Consider the following 22,079-nt stretch of genomic DNA (forward strand, 5'->3'; position numbering starts at 1 on the left):
CTCCACAGAGTCTGGGTTTTCCCAAAGTCCACAACTGGTACTGTTTGCATTTTAAGCTGTTAAAAATTACTGATGGGGGGAAAAAATCATGACTCATTATTCTGAGGAAAAAGGATGGCTGAAATGTATTGATTATGGTACTTTATGCACACAGATCATTACGAAGGTGCCAGGCTCATGGCAAAGGTCTTCGAGCAGCAGTCGTCAATGGACGAGTGCCAAGACGTTAGAAAGAGACGGCGCAACACGCGCTCTCACTCCAGTGACGAAGGTAATACTAAAGTGCATTCAACAGTCCCAAAAGAGTAGTACTTTTGAAATCGAGTAATCTGAGATAATTTACTGATATTCCACTAGATATTCCAAGCCCCGGGCAGCCATTGGTCCCCACAATGCAGGCCAAAGACAGTATGCCAGGTGCCGGAGTTGAAAGGCCTCTGCCGGCTGTCCTGTACAATCCAGTTATGCATGTTTGTGTTGAAATGAAATGAATGAATGTCTATGCCTGCTGCACACTGATAGTTGGACTATTTTTTATTTATTTTGAATACCATTTTACTCATCTTGCAGATTTTCCGAGCTCATCCCCTGTGAGCGAGCGGGGCCCAGACCCCAGGTATAGCACCCCAGCCAGACCAGGTAAGAGTGGCAGGTACTGCTGTGGTGTTGTGGTGTCTACCTGTTTCATGTCTTAATTTAGTTTCCCTCCAAATGCCAGAAGCCAAAGCCAACACCATAAAGATTCCTGCTAATCCCTTTACTGCTAATCCCTTTAGGTTTTAAATTAGCTCTGTGATTGGCATTTTAGATTGAATACCATTTTACTCATCTTTCCGATTTTCCGAGCTCATCCCCTGTGAGCGAAAACCATATGAGCCCAGGCCTCATGTATAGCACCCCAGCCAGACTCTACCCAATCGATGCTGCTCTGCAGATGCTGGTATGGAACTACTTCATGTTGCATGCAGGGATATATTTTGAGTTTCATTTAGTTTTATGTCAATGTACTTATAGCCACATCTGTGTTTATCTAGATTTCCAGAGGTCTGTACATCAGCAGTTCTCGGACTTGCGGGAGCAACTCCGTGAGCTTGCGCAGAGTGTGAGGGAACTGGCCCAGAGCATGCGGCCTGGGGAGTCCGGAGGTGCCCTGGGAGAAGTGCTGGATGCACTGGACCCTGCCCAAACGGAGGAGGAGCTGCAGGCCAGGTTGAAGGACCGGGAACATCAGAGGAAGATGGCGAGTGTCTGCAGGGCAGAACTTTCTTATTTTTGCAGGGAAGGGTACAGTAAATGACTGTCTTTGTTTTGCAGACACAATACCTAGGTGCCATTGGTGGCAGAGACTTTGGTGACACAGTCCGGCGGGTGCTGTCAGCTGTTGCCACACATGCGGTGTGGAGCGCCTACAGTGTGCACGGGAAGAAGGGGAAGAAGACACTGAAGAGTATGACACTCTTCAATGTTCTAACACGTAAGAAATGGTTCATATTTTTAATACATCGTCTTTGTTCCATGACCGATGTGAATTGAAACCATTACCTTTCTTGATAACTTAAAGGTGCAGTTATGGTCTCCATGCCGAAGGCTACGATGGCCGCCCAGCTGCAGGGGACATTAAAACATGCCCCTGCTAAATACAGAAGGGTAAGTGATGTCTTTTTTTTTGGTTTCTCCTACCCAGTGACAAGGCATGGTTCCAATGATTGTGTACCACTTTTTTGTGCATGCATGTGCGTTGTGTATTTACAGCCATTTCATTATGTCTTTAGGTATCTGCAGAAAGTCCGCCTGAGCACAGCCCATCCAAGCACAGTCCATCTGAGCACTCCCCAGCATTCTGATGAGGAAGACTTCCCTTCCTAGCTGCCCCCCAGCCCATCTGACGCCCCCCCGCAGCCCATCTGAGCACAGCCCCCCCCCCCAGCCTGTCTGAGAACAGCCTGTATTTTTTTTTGTAAATAACTTTTTGGTAAATAACTTTTTTGGTAAATAACTTTTTTTTTTTATGTTTTTTTTTTAAATCCTTTTTCTTTTTAGAACTTGTTTATTATGTTGCAGGCCAGACATTGTGTGTACTTTTTTAATATAATAAATTGTTCTTAACTGTTAATGGTGTTGTGTCATAACTTTTGTACCATAATTTTGCTTGCTGCATTGACTATGGCATTAATAGGCTGTTTGCAGAAGCTCCACTACTTCCTGACACTCTACAGGCGTATTTCTTTCCTGTCCTATACTAGTGGATGGAAGTGATTGATCAGGTGTGCTGCACACCGGATTCATCGCAATTGCTATCCAATAGTATAGGACGGTAAAGAAATATGCCTGTAGAGTTTCAGGAAGTAGTGGTGCTTGTGCAAGGAGCTGATTTGTTTTGTAATGCAAATAATAAATGTAGCCAACGGAAGTGTAGACCACGTTGCAGCAATAATAACGTGTATACAACGTTGCAGCCAGGTACGACTACAACGTTACTTCCTGTCCACGTTGCAGCAACGGCGACAAAACGTGCGAAATATACATCGAAATCATCACGGAAATCACAACGTTGTGTGCAGATACCGCGTTTGCGTTGCATGCACGTTTAACTTGACGTTGAGTGGACCATACAAAAGTCTAAATTGCACGTTGCTGCAACATTGCTGCAACCTGATTGTGTTAGTAGGGTATGTGAAAGGTTGAGGGAGGTGGTGAGGTGGTGAAACTACAATTTCTATGACAGTGTGCAGGGATACTGATTGAAGAGTTTCAATTGTGGAACACAGGCCAACCAACTATCTGATCTATCGTGACCACAAGTCCGCATGGTAGAAGCCACAGCGCGCCGCAGTTTGTGTGACAATAACGAGGCTGGGGACAAGAGCATAGTCTACTGTGTGTGGGACGAACCATTACAACGTAACTCTAGTGGGGGGTTCTAACACAACAGTCCCATAACAATGCTCCCCATTTAATGTCACCAGCGAATAAAAGAAGCGAAAGCGCGCAGCTCCGACCAGAAACAGCGAAATTCACTGAAAACAGACCGCATGTCGGTATGTTCGCTTCACGCGCTTCCCTCTCAACATGGTCATACAAAACAGCTTGCTGAATTCCGAAAAGATGAATAAACTATTCTGTTTTGATCGATTCAAATGTGTCTAACCCTCCCCTGGACTCAAAAAAACAAAACAGTAACCCTCCCCTGGACTCAAATTTAAAAACCAAAAATCCAAGGATTTTAAAGTACAAGTAAATGTAGGCAAAAATCACTTCCTGAACCGAAGCCCCAAACTGTTGCGCACTAATTTTTCAATAACTTACAACTTACCGAATTGAAGATTGTCGCAGCCTTTCCAGTGAAAGGCTAGTGAGTAGGTTGTGATGAAAACGTTTGTTACTCAAAAAGAATAAAGAGCTTGTCTCTTGTTTTCTTCAGATGGATTTAAAATGAGAATCAGTGTTCGACATTGAAGAGTCCCCAAGGTAGAGAGAGACAGATTACAAACACAATTTATATACACTCTTAACCAATCGGTGAAAGCCGGGAACAATGACGCGTTTCACTGAGATCCTGTCTAGAGCCCGCCTCCTGAGACCGGAAAAATGTCGCTTCAACATTAGGCTACCTGCCGCCCTCTTCTGGATATGTAACGGTAGTGACCAGTTCTGACATTACTATGACATGCATTATGCGTGACCTCTTCATTTATGTGAGGTCTTATATTGAATGTCCAGTGCTGACCATGTTCCTCCTTGTTTTCCAAAGATAAAAAGGTGCAGTCTCTTCTTGTTCTTTAGTCCTGGACCTGGATCAGGGCTACTTCTTTCCATTCATTCTAATATGAGAGGTGTGAACACAAGACTACTGACGACCACTTCAGCCAGACAATACGTAGACTTGATGGTTCCCAAGTGTGAATGTGTCTGCTCTCCAACTTCAGCGCTATTGAAAAGCTGAATCCCTCCTCATTCTGACTATAAGTGCCAACAGTCTAAATCACCAGCAATTGAAACTGTCTTCTTAGGTACCTGGATCTGGAGGAGAAAAAAAAGGCAGAGTTCAAGGACTATGCAAACACCTTCCCAGTCCAGTCCGCCTCCCCCTGCTGTTGGCTGTAGCCCTGGTTCTGGACCCGGACTCGGAACTGAATGTTTGATTGATCTTAAAATGACCTCATATTGGTATAATCACTGGTATGTAGACTATGATTGGTTTGTCAAATACAGGGAATTATTCGTTTAGTTTTTTCTTGGGTGGACTCAATCTTATTTGGGTCCCTAAATTGGGCCTCGGTCCCTAAATTGGGCCTCGGTCATCAAAACTTTGATTATAGCTTTAGAAGAACATAATCAATCTTGCTAGAGATAAAAGCAATGAATTAAAATTGATTGAATAAGGATTTGTGCCTATTATTATTTCTCTCAGACTCAATAGCTGAAGCCCATAGATTACATGTTCTATAGGGTGTGTTAGAGTACTTATTTTCCAAAGTATGGTAAAATGAGCACTTGCGTTTTCATTTGCGTTTATGGTCTTCTAACGTTACGACTAGTCAAGATCCTGCAATAGCCTATTCATATCTACCTGGTTAGATTTCTATCTGAAGTTGGCTAGTTAATGTTAGCTGGTGTTATTAGCAAGCTGGCTGGATTTGGACCTGATCCAGGGCTCTTGTTCTTGTGCATTCCATTCATTTCAATATGAAAGGTGTGAACGGCCTATTGGTGGTATTTGGCGCAGCTGCACAGCGTCATGACCTCATTTTCATTGATGAAGCTGGATTCAATCTATCTAAAACCAGGCGTCGGGGCCCAGATGTTACAGGACAAAGAGCTGTTGTGAATGTCCCTGGGCAGCGTGGGGGAAACATCACCTTGTGTTCCTGGAAGAAGAAACAGTGTTTTGTGGTGTGTGGAAGCAGGTCTGTGAGCTTCAAGAATGTTAAGTTGGGGGAGGGGGAGAGCCCTTTCCACTAGCCCAGAGAGATCAGACATACCTTGTGAGCTCACAATAAAATCATTTAAACATGCCTTGGTTTACAGAATATAATTACTAGATTGTTGATTATCACCCTGCAAAAATCTACATTTGGCCTTTGAGGGCTGAAAACATTTTCAAGAAGTTCCTACATCTGCAAGGAGTTCTCCATCACCATGCCACCCTAGGTCCATCCAGTACTGCACACATGATCATGTTCTGAGGGGGCGGCAGCAGCTCAGGAGGTAGAGTAGCCGTCTGGGAGCCTCCAGTTCAATTCCAGCTATCTCCTCTGCTTCGTTGACGTGTTCTTGAGTAAGACACTAATTTATCCCAATGAGGAGGCTAACACCAGCTGGCCACCATTGGTGAGTGAATGAGAGAAGATATTGTAAAGCGCTCTATGCTTTAGAAGTGCACTCCACTCACAATGACATATCTGGTGCTCTATATAATGCAGTTGTACAGGATGGAGCAGAGCAGCCCAGGTTTGTTGTCATGTGGGATAATGTTAGTTTCCACTGGGCTGCTCTGGTCTGGGACTGGTTCACCAACCACCATACATAACTTCACAGGTGGATACACCGTTACCCCCTTACTCCCCATTCCTCAGTCCCATTGAGATATTATTTTCACTTTGGCGTTGGAAGGTTTATGAACACCAACCATATACCCGCATGACTCTCCCTGGGAACAATGGAAGAGGCATGCAGAGACACTGAGGGGGGGTCAGTCCGTGGTTGGATACTGAGGTGGGATCAGTCCAGGGTTGGATACTGAGGTGGGGTCAGTCCAGGGTTGGATACTGAGGGGGGGTCAGTCCAGGGTTGGATCCTGAGGGGGGTCAGTCCAGGGTTGGATACTGAGGCAGGCACACAAATGAACACACTCTCTACAGTACCTCTCTCAGGTTACACAATGTTTATTAAAAAGGCTAATGAAAAAAAAACATTCTGAAAAGTTAGGGTTAGAGTTTAAAATGCAGTTGTCCAGCCATCCAACCAACGCCAACAGTCACAACAAATACATTTCCATCCCAGTTTGTGTTCCATGTCTGGTGCGCATCCACTGCTTTTAAAATAATCTCAAATCCAAAAAGTTAGGCTACTTATTCCAATCTAGATCCAATCTTCCAAAGAGATACAGTTGTAAGCCATGAACTCAACCAGGTATATTGGAATTCATTTAAACAGTCCCTTTGCAATCACCATTTCATCTACTTTGTGTTGCAGTATTTTTTGTTTTATTCTTTCATGTTTTTCAAGCAATCGACTTTGACAAAGAGACGAAATTAAGTCCATCCATTCACCCAACGTCATCCTTGAGCGCAGCATTCCATAGGCCTATAGAATAAGGCCTGCCGTATTATTCAGTTCACCAAGGATCTTCCTCAGTTCCTATTTTCATTTTCTCCAGTAATCCAAACTCCATATCCAATTCCTATTTTGATCATTGGCTCACACCTGAATAAACCAATTGCTTGTAGAATGATTACAGATCTGATTTCAGAATATTATTCCAGATTAAACTGTATAACATATTTGAGGGGTTCTTTTGCAAAAGCAAACATCTCCTTTTACTGGCCTAATAGGTCACCTAAATCATGTTTGCCCATATATGTGGTGCGGTTTAAAATAGTAGGCTTATTCATCTCTTGATGGTGATGTTTTAGAACGACACCATGCGGGACAGACAGTTGGCATATTCGTGAAAACATTCACATATCCTGATAGATATTATTATTATCAAGTCTCATCATAATACAGGAGATATCGTGAGGGAATGGATGAAGGACTTAAAACTAAATGATTGTAAGGACTATATATTGGAACATTTGGACTGTATTTGAGTATTGAATAGAGATATTATTGAAAAGGAAAAGGGCAGGAGTGCTGGGAAGTTCAGACAGGTGTGATCAAGGTGATATTTGGTCAGGAACAGGAAAGGCTGAGCTGGGGAGTCTACCCACACGTGTAGCAGCATACCTCAATATATATCTTATATAGCTATAGCTCAATAAAAATATTGCAACTTTTTGCTAGTTACTTTTCTTTGAACAAGAGAATATTATTATTTGAGGTGTCTATTCTTATGTAGGTTATGATTTGAAGTGTGCACTTTTTGGGGGGGGAACATGTAAACATGGAATACAGTGAAATTCCTCCTACGATACAGTCCCATTGAGGAATTATTTTCACTTTGGTGTTGGAAGGTATTGAATATTGGTTGATTTTCAGATAAATATTGGTTTAATCTGATCCTGTTAGCTGTTCCTAATTATAATGATTGACCTCTGAGTATGGCTGTAGCTGGAGCTTTCTGTAAGATATGGTGTCCCTCTTCCAGACTTCCTTATGAGATAAAGATGACATTCCATGGCTGGTACACTCTGTGCCAAACAGCAATTGTTGTGGTTAGCGCCAAGGCGGCGTAGGTTGACTTGACAAAACAAGGTCACAGAAGAGACCAGCAAGACAGTCTTATCGGAGAAGAGACGAGGGGGGGGTGGGGGCACTCAAACCACATAAGAACCGTGCTCGAGCTCAGATGATTTGATTTGAGTCCAGACAGCATACAGACAGGTCAGCTGTACATTAGACTATATGCCATCGTCTTTTGTATGTTAAACCTTCTGTAATAAACAGCTTTTGATGTCGCTCAAATCCTGTGTTGGAGAGATTCATTTGGAATACACCTAAAGAAGGGACACTGGACTGTGTGGTATTGTGTGAGATCTGGGGCCGTCTTTTATTGTAATCAAAACAACGCAGAGCTTAACAATGACAATAATAAAAGACAACGAAAGTCAACAAAGGTCTATGAACACCAACCAGACACCTGCATGACTCTCCCTGGGAGCAATGGAAGAGGCATGCAGAGACACTGAGGTGGGGTCAGTCCAGGGTTGGATACTGAGGAGGGGTCAGTCCAGGGTTGGATACTGAGGGGGGGTCAGTCCAGGGTTGGATACTGAGGAGGGGTCAGTCCAGGGTTGGATATTGAGGGGGGGGTCAGTCCAGGGTTGGATACTGAGGAGGGGTCAGTCCAGGGTTGGATACTGAGGGGGGGTCAGTCCAGGGTTAGATACTGAGGGGGGTCAGTCCAGGGTTGGATACTGAGGGGGGGTCAGTCCAGGGTTGGATACTGAGGCAGGAACACAAATGAACACACTCTACAGTACCTCTCTCAGGTTATACAATGTTTATTAAAAAGGCTAATGAAAAAAAAAAAACATTCTGAAAAGTAAGAGTTTAAAATACCATCCAACCAACGCCAACAGTCACCAACAAATACATTTCCATCCCAGTTTGTATTCCATGTGTGGAGCGCATCCCCTGCTTTTAAAATAATCTCAAATCCAAAAAGATACTCTACTTATTCCAATCTCTAATTGCAATCTGCACTGCTGTGATAACGATATTATAGCCTACCATTACTACTGTTCATCTGATAATTTATTCATGTATATTGTAAGAGATGAATGGTTGTAAACCATGAACTCAACCAGGTATATTGGAATTAATTTAAACAGTTCCCTATGCAATCACCATTTCATCTACTTCGTGTTGCAGTACTTTTTGGTTTTATTCTTTCATGTTTTTAAAGCAATTGACTTTTACCGAGAGGACAAAATTAAATCCATTCATTCACCCAACTTCCTGAACAGCATTCCATAGGCCTATAGGATAAGGCCTGTCGTATTATTCAGTTCACCAAGGACCTTCCTCATGTTCCTCTTTTCATTTTCTCCAGTAATCCAAACTCCATATCCAATTTCTATTTAGATTTTTTATCACTGACTACGCTTACATGCACTCAATATTCGGTTTATTGTCCATATTCCAGTTATTGAAACATTAGGAATAAGGAGTTTACATGCGCAAGCAAAAATGAATATTCCTGTATGGTAATTGTAATCATTCTGTATATTCCGAATTTAAACCAGCGATGCACGGAGAACGTCATCGCAATGAAAGTTTTTCGGCGCGTTTCTTCTTCCTGTTTAGCCCATCTCCCCAGACAGCAAAGAATGGAAACGATAGCAATATGTTTGTGGTGCGCTATAGTGCTTGCTCTCATCCAGCAACACCACTTCACACTCCTCCTCATTCACTTCCTTACTGAAAGGAAAAAACGGGGAAATGTTAAACGCCGGTGCTGTGGCTCTCTTTCATATGCCACTCGTTCACACCAGAGCCCCCCGGGCCCTTTGGATGAAGATTCGCAGCTAGGATTGGTGGGAAATACATAAATACAATCACAGAACAGGAGAGAACATAACAAGCAGAAATACAATCAAAACAGCAGCAACAAATAGAATAGTCAGTACAAAACTAGTTTGTTTAGACATGATTACAGAATTGATTTAGCAGAATAAAATAAACTGTAGGCCTACCTATGAAATATACTATAGATTTGTGTTGTATTGCATTTTGAGAATGGCTAACGTTAGTTCAGCAATCTAGAACCAAGATTCCTTGCGAATAAAACATGCGCAGAGCACAAATTCATGTTCCTTGTCATGTTCCTTTTGGTGGGAATAAACCGATAAGCGTATACATGACTCAATATTCGGTTAGGAAAAGGAATAAACCAGGGGACTTATTCATTTTTTTTATATTCGGAATATGCCCATATTCCGTTTATTCAAACGGTTTATTGATGTTTACATGGCCATTGTCAATATTCCGTTTAAGCAAGGTTTATTGAGTGCATGTTAATGCACTCATTGGTTCACCCGAATAAACCAATTGCTTGTAGAATGATTACAGATCTGACTTCAGAATATTATTCCAGATTAAACTGTACAACATATTTGAGGGGTTCTTTTGCAAAAGCAAACATCTGCTTTTACTGGCCTATTAGGTACCCTAAATCATGTTTGCTCATATCTGTGGTGCGGTTTAAAATAGTAGGCTTATTCATCTCTTGATGGTGATGTTTTAGAACGACACCATGTGGGACAGATAATAAAAACATATTACGTCATAATATGGGAGCTATATCGTGAGGGAATGGATGAAGGACTTAAAACAAACTGATTGTACACAATGATTGTGAACAATACATTGGAACATTTGGACTGAATTTGAGTATTGAATAGAGATATTATTGAAAAAGAAAAGGGCAGGAGTGCTGGGAAGTTCAGACAGGTGTGATCAAGTTGCTGTTTGTCGGGAACACAAAAGACTGAGCTAGGGATCCTACCCACACGTGTAGCGGCATATCTCAATATATATCTTATATAGCGATAGCTCAATAAAAAGGTTTAACAATAACTTTTTGCTAGTTACTTTTAACAAGATAATTGAGGTGTCTACTCTTGTGTAGGTTATGATTTGAAATGTCTTCTTTTTGGGTGGAACCTGCAAACATGGAATACAGTTAAATTCCTCCTACGATATTATCTGCTTGTCTGATTAACTATAGTATACAGTAAGATACTATGTAGCTCAAACTCGTAAATCATCTGTTTGATTGTTATAAGGTGAAGTGAACACAGAGTTACAGTGTAGCCCTATTCCTATAGTTTTTTTCCAAAGGCCTCCAGATCTGCCTATTACACTAGAACGCATCGCCGGATTTCAAGCACCAAAACGTGGCCCCGGACGTATCGATCTGCCTCCGGGTTCGAGCCTCATTTTGGCCTCGGTATTGTAATTGCTAGGCGCAAAGGCAGGCGAAAACTCAGAAAAACGCAGTAGTGTAATCCAGGCCGAAGGCTATAGCTATGGCTTCTCTCCTGTATGAACACACTGGTGTATCTTTAAATTTCCTGACGTAGTGAAGTTCTTTTCACACTGGTCACAGTGGTATGGCTTCTCTCCTGTATGAACATGCTGGTGTGTCTTTAAGCTTCTTGACTGAGTGAAGTTCTTTCCACACAGGTCACAGTGGTATGGCTTCTCTCCTGTATGAACACGCTGGTGTATCTTTAACTCTCCTGACGTAGTGAAGTTCTTTCCACACTGGTCACAGTGGTATGGCTTCTCTCCTGTATGAACACGCTGGTGTGTCTTTAAATATCCTGACGTAGTGAAGTTCTTTGCACACTGGACACAGTGGTATGGTTTCTCTCCTGTATGAACACGCTGGTGTATCTTTAACTCTCCTGACGTAGTGAAGTTCTTTTCACACTGGTCACAATGGTATGGCTTCTCTCCTGTATGAACACGCTGATGCGTCTTTAAATGTTCTGACGCAGTGAAGTTCTTTCCACACTGGTCACAGTGGTATGGCTTCTCTCCTGTATGAACACGCTGGTGTTTCTTTAAATGTTCTGACGAAGTGAAGTTCTTCCCACACTGGTCACAGTGGTATGGCTTCTCTCCTGTATGAACACGCTGGTGTGTCTTTAAGTTTCCTGACATAGTGAAGTCCTTTCCACACTGGTCACAGTGGTATGGCTTCTCTCCTGTATGAACACGCTGGTGTTTCTTTAAATGTTCTGACGTAGTGAAGTTCTTTCCACACTGGACACAGTGGTATGGCTTCTCTCCTGTATGAACACGCTGGTGTATCTTTAACTCTCCTGACGTAGTGAAGTTCTTTTCACACTGGTCACAGTGGTATGGCTTCTCTCCTGTATGAAAACGCTGGTGTATCTTTAACTCTCCTGACGTAGTGAAGTTCTTTCCACACTGGTCACAGTGGTATGGCTTCTCTCCTGTATGAACATGCTGGTGTGTCTTTAAACGTTCTGACGTAGTGAAGTTCTTTCCACACTGGTCACAGTGGTATGGCTTCTCTCCTGTATGAACACGCTGGTGTTTCCTTAAATGTTCTGACGTAGTGAAGTTCTTCCCACACTGTACACAGTGGTATGGCTTCTCTCCTGAATGAACACGCTGGTGTATCTTTAAGCCACCTGACGTAGTGAAGTTCTTCCCACACTGGTCACAGTGGTATGGCTTCTCTCCTGTATGAACACGCTGGTGTGTCTTTAAGTTTCCTGACGTAGTGAAGTCCTTTCCACACTGGTCACAGTGGTATGGCTTCTCTCCTGTATGAACACGATGGTGTTTCTTTAAATGTTCTGACGTAGTGAAGTTCTTCCCACACTGTTCACAGTGATACGGTGTTGGCTTGTCTGTGTCTCTCTGTCTCTGGGCGGGTGCTGGGGTGAGGGGGGTGTTGGAGGTGGTGATAGGGAGTGATTGAGAGGAGGAGAGAATCTCTGGTCTGATCTGTCTGCTCGAGAGACGAGAGAGAGAGACGTAGAGGTTGTCATGGCTCCTCTTGAGGTGCTTGTTGAGGTAGATCTGGGAGGTGTAGGTGAATGGGCACACAGAGCAGGAGAACAACTGAGTCTGGGACAAGTCTGACATCACTCCTGGGAGAGTGAAAGAGAAAGAGACAAACATTAAAAAGGATTCTCACACCTGTATTACAAGTGCAAATACTGTATAGAGTGTTTATACGTATGTAACTAGTGGGGGGCGAAACACGACGACACCACAACTTCAGATTGAGGACAGGAGAGAGAAAGATATGTAAGAGGAGTGAGAAAAAGAAAAAAGAGGAGAAAGGAGAGAAAACAAGCATGAATACATTGAAGCCCACGGCAATAGCTACCTTAGATAGCTAGAGTAAGCCAGCACTCCTAAAGATAAGTCAAGCTAGCATGTTCCATGGCAACTAACAGCATTCCATTTTGTTCTGAGCAAGTGTGCCTGCCTAATTGGGCTCAGGCCCATAAATGTAAATAATAGTAATAAAAGCGCTTGGAGAGGAAGAGGCGCAAGAGGAGCCACCTGCAGCAAAGAAGAGGAGGACACTTGGAGACATGCTGAAGTCACGCGCAACCACCCCCGTGCGCATTCCCAAGAGAGCTTGAGCAGACACAGAACTCACACCTGCAGGAGGAGCCCATCAACCCCAACGGGGATCCCCCTCGCCTGGTGGCACAAAAACAAAGCTAGATTTCCCCTGCTCTCTAAAGTCGCACGCAAGTATATGTGCATTTGTGCAACGAGCACATCTTCAGAGAGAGTTTTTAGTGCTGCCGGTAACATTGTTACCCCACTCCGATCGTCGCTGAAACCACATAAAATAAATATGTTGGTGTTCCTTCAGTGTAACAAGGACATGAAAACCCCTCAGTATAGCCAGTGCCTTCTCATGTAGGCCTACACTCTACCATACAAGTTAAGTTGTGCTTTAGAGAAGTCTTTCATTGTATTATTGTTAGGCTATCGTTTAATTATAGGCTAAATGGTTCGGATTTTCCTATTTTTTAGAGCCTACTTTAATTTACAGTTAGTCTTTTCTTTGGTAAACATTTCATAAAAGAAGCATATTTGTTTTATAGCCTATTTATTTAGCTTTATTATTAAATTTGTATTCTGTGTATTGCCTGTTTGTGTTAAAGGGCACCATTGCATTCCTGTAATAAAATTCCGATTGACTGATATTGCTACAGTATTTATTTAATGTAGCCGATGTTTTCGTTTGATAAAAATGTATTGAAACAAATAAGAGGTAGGCTACAGTACACACACTATAAAAATCTCATTTATAAAGCACAGGGGGGAAGCAAAAAAAATAGCGCAATAATACCGCATAAAAAGCCACCCTTTGAAAGCCACCCTTTTGTATCGCTGGGGAAATTTCTTCACCGCGACAGCCCTACTGACCGCTACCATTAATGTTATGGAAGCTGCTGCTAGTTGTTGCGATTTCATGAGCTAATTGGCTATCCTGCTCTTATTGTGCTGGATTAGCATTGGAAGCATTGGAACTGATGTGTCCAGGCGACAAGACCTATCTTAATTTATCAGACATTATTTCATGTCATTTCAATTCACAGCTATTTCAGTAGCGTTCCATTCGACCAGTCCTGAACAGAAACAAGCCAGCCACGCACATAAGCCAGGCTGGACCTGGCCTGGTTTTAACAATGTAATGGACCTTATAACCGTAGCCATTAATCGTAGCCTACATTTTGGTAAACGGGAGCTTCTCTAAATGCTTCATGGACATCGCGGTGGGAATTCTTAAATGTAATTTCTTCTAATAAATGCTTCATGATAGACAATGATCTCAAATTTGACATTCACTTGAAATAAATCATAACAATTTACTTAACTGATGTCGAGACTGCATGCCAGCCAGAATGTGTAATAAGCTATAACGGGACTGGCAATTTGGTTATTTGCGATTCTAACGGGAAAGCTGCGCTCAGCAATGTTGGGGTTTATGTCACGTCCATAACGGTCACATCCGTAACGCGGAAAATACACATTTAGAAAGAGATTAGAACAACTATATGATGCATATATGACATCAGTGAAAGTTAGCTTTGCACAGAAAGTTTGGGCAATATTGCATGTAAAATGTATTTTTTATAAGGACTTTTGCTGAAAAACGTTACGGACGTGACATTGGCTGTCCTGTAAAAGCGCATCATCTTGACATGGCTCAACCGTTAAGGGGATGAACTCAAATGACCCAATATTATACATATTGCATTACAAGCCCCTTATCTCCACATGAGAGGCTGTGGAACCCGTGTGAGTGAAAAAATAGGCCCTTATGCCCTTTCAACAACTCATACAATTAGGTTAACTGAAAATGTTATTTTTTAATTACTCTGATACCTGTTGTAATGGGTGGAAATATGCAATTTCTTAAATGATCTGATCAGATGAATTCAGTACACCAAAATATAGACCTTGATGATATATTTTAAAGTGATTTTGTTATGTATAGTATAACTTTATTTTTTCATGATGAGGTTGACATTTACATGGAATTGCCCCTATATTGTTAGAAGTAGGCCTAGGCTATATTGATAGAAGTAGGCCTAGGCTATATTGATAGAAGTAGGCCTAATCTATATTGTTAGAAGTAGGCCTAATCTATATTGTTAGAAGTAGGCCTATGCTATATTTTTAGAAGTAGGCCTAATATATATTTTTAGAAGTAGGCCTAATCTATATTGATAGAAGTAGGCCTAATCTATATTGTTAGAAGTAGGCTGGGACTGACTGCCCCCCTGATCAAAAAGTCAAACTGCGCATATGAACATCATGTCACTAGAGAGACTGAAACAGCAGGATCCAGAGATGGTAAGGGACTGTGATAGAACTAACAGAAGGAAGTTCATAGAGAAGCAACTAGAAATGAATCCAGAGGCCTATAAACAATGAGATGCATATAAAAAGACTATGTTAAGGGAAAGACTTCATGAACAATTAAACAGGACAACAATAGGCAGGCTTTTTAGAGATCGTGTCATCTTTGATGATCTTTGCATGTGTAAACTGTAGAATAATTAGGCATTACAATCAGGTGAAGAAATATGAACACATGCTCATTTCTCATATTTCCAGAATCTATTCTGCTGCTCTCACTCAAAATAAACCATCTTTCCAGTCTTGAAAGTTTCCCTCCCTCCCTTCCTCCCTCCATACAGTCAGTCCCTACATCTCACCCACTTTTTCTCCCTCCCTCTCTTCCTTCATCCTTCCTTCCTCCTGTCTCTCCCTCCTTCACCTGTTTGTTCTTATGAAACCACCCCCTCTCTCCCCCAGGTATGTGAACTGTGCCCGTACTGAGGAAGAGCAGAACCTGGTAGCGTTTCAGTACCGTGGAGGGATCCTGTTTCGCGGCTGCTGGCTGTCGGGAAGGAGCTGCTGGTCTGGTACAGACAGGAGTACAGATACAAGAGCATCTCCTTCAACTACGTCTGGGAAGAAAAGAGCACCGCTAGAGGTATCTGTCCTCAACTCTTCTTCCCTCTGTCTTCTCCATCTCTCTCTCATCCACCTCTTTCCTTAAAGCTGAAAGAACCAGAGGTCTGCTGGTCATAATAATAACCGCTGTCCAAGTAGCTCTCCTCTACCATCCTTCCTCTCCTCTGTCTTTTTCCCATGGTGCCAGCCAGCAGGCAAGACATGGGCATACAGCGTGAAATTCAGGACACTCATGGATGCATGGATGCAACGATACAGACTATGTCATGAACTGCAATGGTGCCTGTGCAAATCGCTGTTGTGAGGCACGCAAATTGGCAATATTAGGCAGGCACACTTGCTCAGAACAAAATGGAATGCAGTTAGTTGCCATGGAACATGGTAGCTTGACATATCTTTAGGAGTGCTAGCTTACTCTAGCTATCTAAGGTAGCTATTGCCGTGGGCTTCAATGTATTCATGCTTGTTTTCTCTCCTTTCTCCTCTTTTCTTTTTCTCACTCCTCTCTCCTCTGTCGCTCTCCTTCACTCGAGCTCAGCCAGAGGAACCTCTTACATATCTTTCTCTCTCCTGTCCTCAATCTGAAGTTGTGGTGTCGTCGTGTTTCGCCCCCCACTAGTTACATACGTATAAACACTCTATACAGTATTTGCACTTGTAATACAGGTGTGAGAATCCTTTTTAATGTTTGTCTCTTTCTCTTTCACTCTCCCAGGAGTGATGTCAGACTTGTCCCAGACTCAGTTGTTCTCCTGCTCTGTGTGCCCATTCACCTACACCTCCCAGATCGACCTCAACAAGCACCTCAAGAGGAGCCATGACAACCTCTACGTCTCTCTGTTTCGTCTCTCGAGCAGACAGATCAGACCAGAGATTCTCTCCTCCTCTCAATCACTCCCTATCACCACCTCCAACACCCCCCTCACCCCAGCTCCCGCCCAGAGACAGAGAGACACAGACAAGCCAACACCGTATCACTGTGAACAGTGTGGGAAGAACTTCACTACGTCAGGAGACTTAAAGACACACCAGCGTGTTCATACAGGAGAGAAGCCATACCACTGTGACCAGTGTGGGAAGAACTTCACTACGTCAGAACATTTAAAGAAACACCAGCGTGTTCATACAGGAGAGAAGCCATACCACTGTGACCAGTGTGGAAAGAACTTCACTACGTCAGAACATTTAAAGACGCACCAGCGTGTTCATACAGGAGAGAAGCCATACCACTGTGACCAGTGTGGAAAGAACTTCACTACGTCAGGAGACTTAAAGACACACCAGCGTGTTCATACAGGAGAGAAGCCATACCCCTGTGACCAGTGTGGGAAGAACTTCACTAAGTCAGGAAATTTAAAGACACACCAACATGTTCATACAGGAGAGAAGCCATACCACTGTGACCAGTGTGGAAAGAACTTCACTACGTCAGAACATTTAAAGACACACCAGCGTGTTCATACAGGAGAGAAGCCATACCACTGTGACCAGTGTGGAAAGAACTTCACTACGTCAGGAGAGTTAAAGACACACCAGCGTGTACATACAGGAGAGAAACCATACCACTGTGTCCAGTGTAGAAAGAACTTCACTACGTCAAACGATTTAAAGAAACACCAGCGTGTTCATACAGGAGAGAAGCCATACCACTGTGACCAGTGTGGAAAGAAATTTACTGCGTCAGAACATTTAAAGACACACCAGCGTGTTCATACAGGGGAGAAGCCATACCACTGTGACCAGTGTGGGAAGAACTTCACTACGTCAGGTGGCTTAAAGATACACCAGCGTGTTCATTCAGGAGAGAAGCCATACCACTGTGACCAGTGTGGGAAGAACTTCACTACGTCAGGTGGCTTAAAGATACACCAGCGTGTTCATTCAGGAGAGAAGCCATACCACTGTGACCAGTGTGGAAAGAACTTCACTGAATCAGGAAAGTTAAAGATACACCAGCGTTTTCATACAGGAGAAAAGCCATACCACTGTGACCAGTGTGAAAAGAACTTCACTACGTCAGGTGAGTTAAAGATACACCAGCGTGTTCATACAGGAGAGAAGCCATACCACTGTGTCCAGTGTGGAAAGACCTTCTCTACGTCAGGAGATTTAAAGACACATCAGCGAGTTCATACAGGAGAGAAGCCATACCACTGTGAACAGTGTGGGAAGAACTTCACTACGTCAGAACATTTAAAGAAACACCAGCGTGTTCATACAGGAGAGAAGCCATACCACTGTGACCAGTGTGGAAAGAATTTCACGACGTCAGGACATTTAAAGACACACAAGCGTGTTCATACAGGAGAGAAGCCATACCACTGTGACCAGTGTGGAAAGAACTTCACTGTTTCAGGAGATTTAAAGACACATCAGCGAGTTCATACAGGAGAGAAGCCATACCACTGTGAACAGTGTGGGAAGAACTTCACTAAGTCAGAACATTTAAAGAAACACCAGCGTGTTCATACAGGAGAGAAGCCATACCACTGTGACCAGTGTGGAAAGAATTTCACTACATCAGAATACTTAAAGACACACCAGCGTGTTCATACAGGAGAGAAGCCATACCACTGTGACCAGTGTGGGAAGAACTTCACTATGTCAGGAGAGTTAAAGAAACACCAGCGTGTTCATACAGGAGAGAAGCCATAGCCATAGCCTTGGGCCTGGATTACACTACTGCGTTTTTCTGAGTTTTCGCCTGCCTTTGCGCCTAGCAATTACAATACCGAGGCCAAAATGAGGCTCGAACCCAGAGGCAGATCGATACATCCGGGGCCACGTTTTGGTGCTTGAAATCCGGAGATGCGTTCTAGTGTAATAGGCAGATCTGGAGGCCTTTGGGAAAAAACTATAGGAATAGGGCTACACTGTAACGCTGTGTTCACTTCACCTTATAACAATCAAACAGATGATTTACGAGTTTAAACTACATAGTATCTTACTGTATACTATAGTTAATCAGACAAGCAGATAATATCGTAAGATGAATTTCACTGTGTTCCCCCCAAAAAGACACTTCAAATCATAACCTACATAAGAATAGGCATCTTAAATAATAATATTCTCCCGTTCAAAGAAAAGTAACTAGCAAAAAGTTTCAACATTTTTATTGAGCTATAGCTATATAAGATATATATTGAGGTATGCTGCTACACGTGTGGGTAGACTCCCCAGCTCAGCCTTTTCTGCTTGTAATGGATTTTAACTGATGTAGTCAAAAAAGGATTTACCAAGAATCGCTCAAAAGGTTAAGTCTGGTTTATTGAGAAAACATACGAGCGCAAGGACTTTCTGGACAATGCAACATGAGTGGTTTATCCAGAGAAGTGAAGCCCCTTGGTCTTGCTCTGCCTTATATTCAAGCAAAACACAGGTACGGCGCTTCCAGGATGTGATTGGCTAATCCATTGTACGTCATATGAAATGGCAGGCGTGGCCGAGAATACAGACATGTGACATGAGAAAAGGCGGCAATTTCTTGGAGACAAAAGGACAAAGGATGGTTATTCTGGAGTAGACATTTCTAGGTGTGTGGACCTCCTGGAGGCCACCCTGTCTATGTGAACGGTTGAGGGAGGTGGTGAATTACAAAAGGAGAGAGAGAGAACAAAGGTTTAAGGTGTTTGGAATAGAAAGGGCTTGAGGCCAGATGTAAATTCTATAACGTTCCTGACCAAATATCACCTTGATCACACCTGTCTGAACTTCCCAGCACTCCTGCCCTTTTCTTTTTTAATTATATCTCTATTCAATACTCAAATACAGTCCAAATGTTCCGATATATAGTCCTTACAATCATTTAGTTTTAAGTAATTCATCCATTCGCTCACGATATCTCCCGTATTATGATAAGACTTGATAATAATAATTAATATCTATCAGGGTATGTGAATGTTTTTACGAATATGCCAACTGTCTGTCCCGCATGGTGTCGTTCTAAAACATCACCATCAAGAGATGAATAAGCCTACTATTTTAAACCGCACCACAGATGTGGGCAAACATGATTTAGGTGACCTATTAGGCCAGTAAAAGGAGATGTTTGCTTTTGCAAAAGAACCCCTCAAATATTTTATACAGTTTAATCTGGAATAATATTCTGAAATCAGATCTGTAATCACTCTACAAGCAATTGGTTTATTCAGGTGTGAGCCAATGATCAAAAAAGGAATTGGATATGGAGTTTGGATTACTGGAGAAAATGAAAAAAGGAACTTGAGGAAGATCCTTGGAGAACTGAATAATACGGCAGGCCTTATCCTATAGGCCTATGGAATGCTGCGCTCAAGGATGACGTTGGGTGAATGGATGGACTTAATTTCGTCAAAGTCGATTGCTTTAAAAACATGAAAGAATAAAACAAAAAATAATGCAACACAAAGTAGATGAAATTGTGATTGCAAAGGGACTGTTTAAATAAATTCCAATATACCTGGTTGAGTTCATGGCTTACAACTGTATCTCTTTGGAAGATTGGATCTAGATTGGAATGAGTAGCCTAACTTTTTGGATTTGAGATTATTTTAAAAGCAGTGGATGCGCACCAGACATGGAACACAAACTGGGATGGAAATGTATTTGTTGTGACTATTGGCGTTGGTTGGATGGCTGGACAGCTGCATTTTAAACTCTAACCCTAACTTTTCAGAATGTTTTTTTTTCATTAGCCTTTTTAATAAACATTGTATAACCTGAGAGAGGTACTGTAGAGTGTGTTAATTTGTGTGCCTGCCTCAGTATCTAACCCTGGACTGACCCCACCTCAGTATCCAACCCTGGACTGACCCCACCTCAGTATCCAACCCTGGACTGACCCCACCTCAGTATCCAACCCTGGACTGACCCCCCCTCAGTATCCAACCCTGGACTGACCCCCCCTCAGTGTCTCTGCATGCCTCTTCCATTGCTCCCAGGGAGAGTCATGCGGGTATATGGTTGGTGTTCATAAACCTTCCAACGCCAAAATGAAAATAATTCATCAATGGGACTGAGGAATGGGGAGTAAGGGGGTAACGGTGTATCCACCTGTGAAGTTATGTATGGTGGTTGGTGAACCAGTCCCAGACCAGAGCAGCCCGGTGGAAACTAACATTATCCCACATGACAACAAACCTGGGCTGCTCTGCTCCATCCTGTACAACTGCATTATATAGAGCACCAGATATGTAATTGTGAGTGGAGTGCACTTCTAAAGCATATAGCGCTTTACAAAATCTTCTCTCATTCACTCACCAATGGTGGCCAGCTGGTGTTAGCCTGCTCTTTGGGATAAATAAGTGTCTTACTCAAGAACACGTCAACGAAGCAGAGCAGATAGCTGGAATTGAACTGGAGGCTCCCAGACGGCTACTCTACCTCCTGGGCTGCTGCAGCCCCCTCAGAACGTGATCATGTGTGCAGTACTGGATGGACCTAGGGTGGCATGTGGTGGAGAACTCCTTGCAGATGTAGGAACCTCTTGAAAATGTTTTCAGCCCTCAAAGGCCATCTAGGTTTTTGCAGGGTGATAATCAATCTAGTAATTATATTCCGTAAACTAAGGCATGTTTAAATTATTTTATTGTGAGCTCACAAGGTATGTCTGATCTCCAGAGAAGGGATATCAGAGTACAAATGTGTGGTCAGAAAACAATGAGTCTCATACTTCAGCCAAAATGACCTCATCTTAAAACCTCCTCCTTATCTCTCTGGGCTAGTGGAAAGGGCTCTCCCCCTCCCCCAACTTAACATTCTTGAAGCTCACAGACCTGCTTCCACACACCACAAAACACTGATCCTTCTTCCAGGAACACAAGGTGATATTTCCCCCACGCTGCCCAGGGACATTCACAACAGTCCTGTAACATCTGGGCCCTGACGCCTGGTTTTAGATAGATTGAATCCAGATTCATCAATGAAAATTAGGTCATGACGCTGTGCAGCTGCGCCAAATACCACCAGTAGGCCGTTCACACCTCTCATATTGAAATGAATGGAATGAACAAGAACAAGAGCCCTGGATCAGGTCCAAATCCAGCCAGCTTGCTAATAACACCACCAGCTAACATCAGCTAGCCAACATCAGATAGAAATCGAACCAGGCAGATATGAATAGGCTACTGCAGGATCTTGACTAGTCTAACGTTAGAAGACCATAAACGCAAATGAAAACGTATCATGGATCCTTTTACCCGCCCCAAGACCTCATTGTACCATACTTTGGAAAATAAGTACCCTAACACACCCTATAGAACATGTAATCTATGGGCTGCAGGCAGGGTTGAAAATTAACACCCGCCAATGGCGGGTAAAATTTCCATTTGGCGACTAAATTTCGGAGGCTATCTGCCACGCTGGCGAGTAAATGTTTGTACCAATAGAGTCATGTAATAAAGTATGCGTGCGATGTCGCCACATCCATAGACCGGCGTTCT

Source organism: Borostomias antarcticus, assembly GCF_949987555.1.
Source record: "Borostomias antarcticus genome assembly, chromosome: 1".
Taxonomy (NCBI): domain Eukaryota; kingdom Metazoa; phylum Chordata; class Actinopteri; order Stomiiformes; family Stomiidae; genus Borostomias; species Borostomias antarcticus.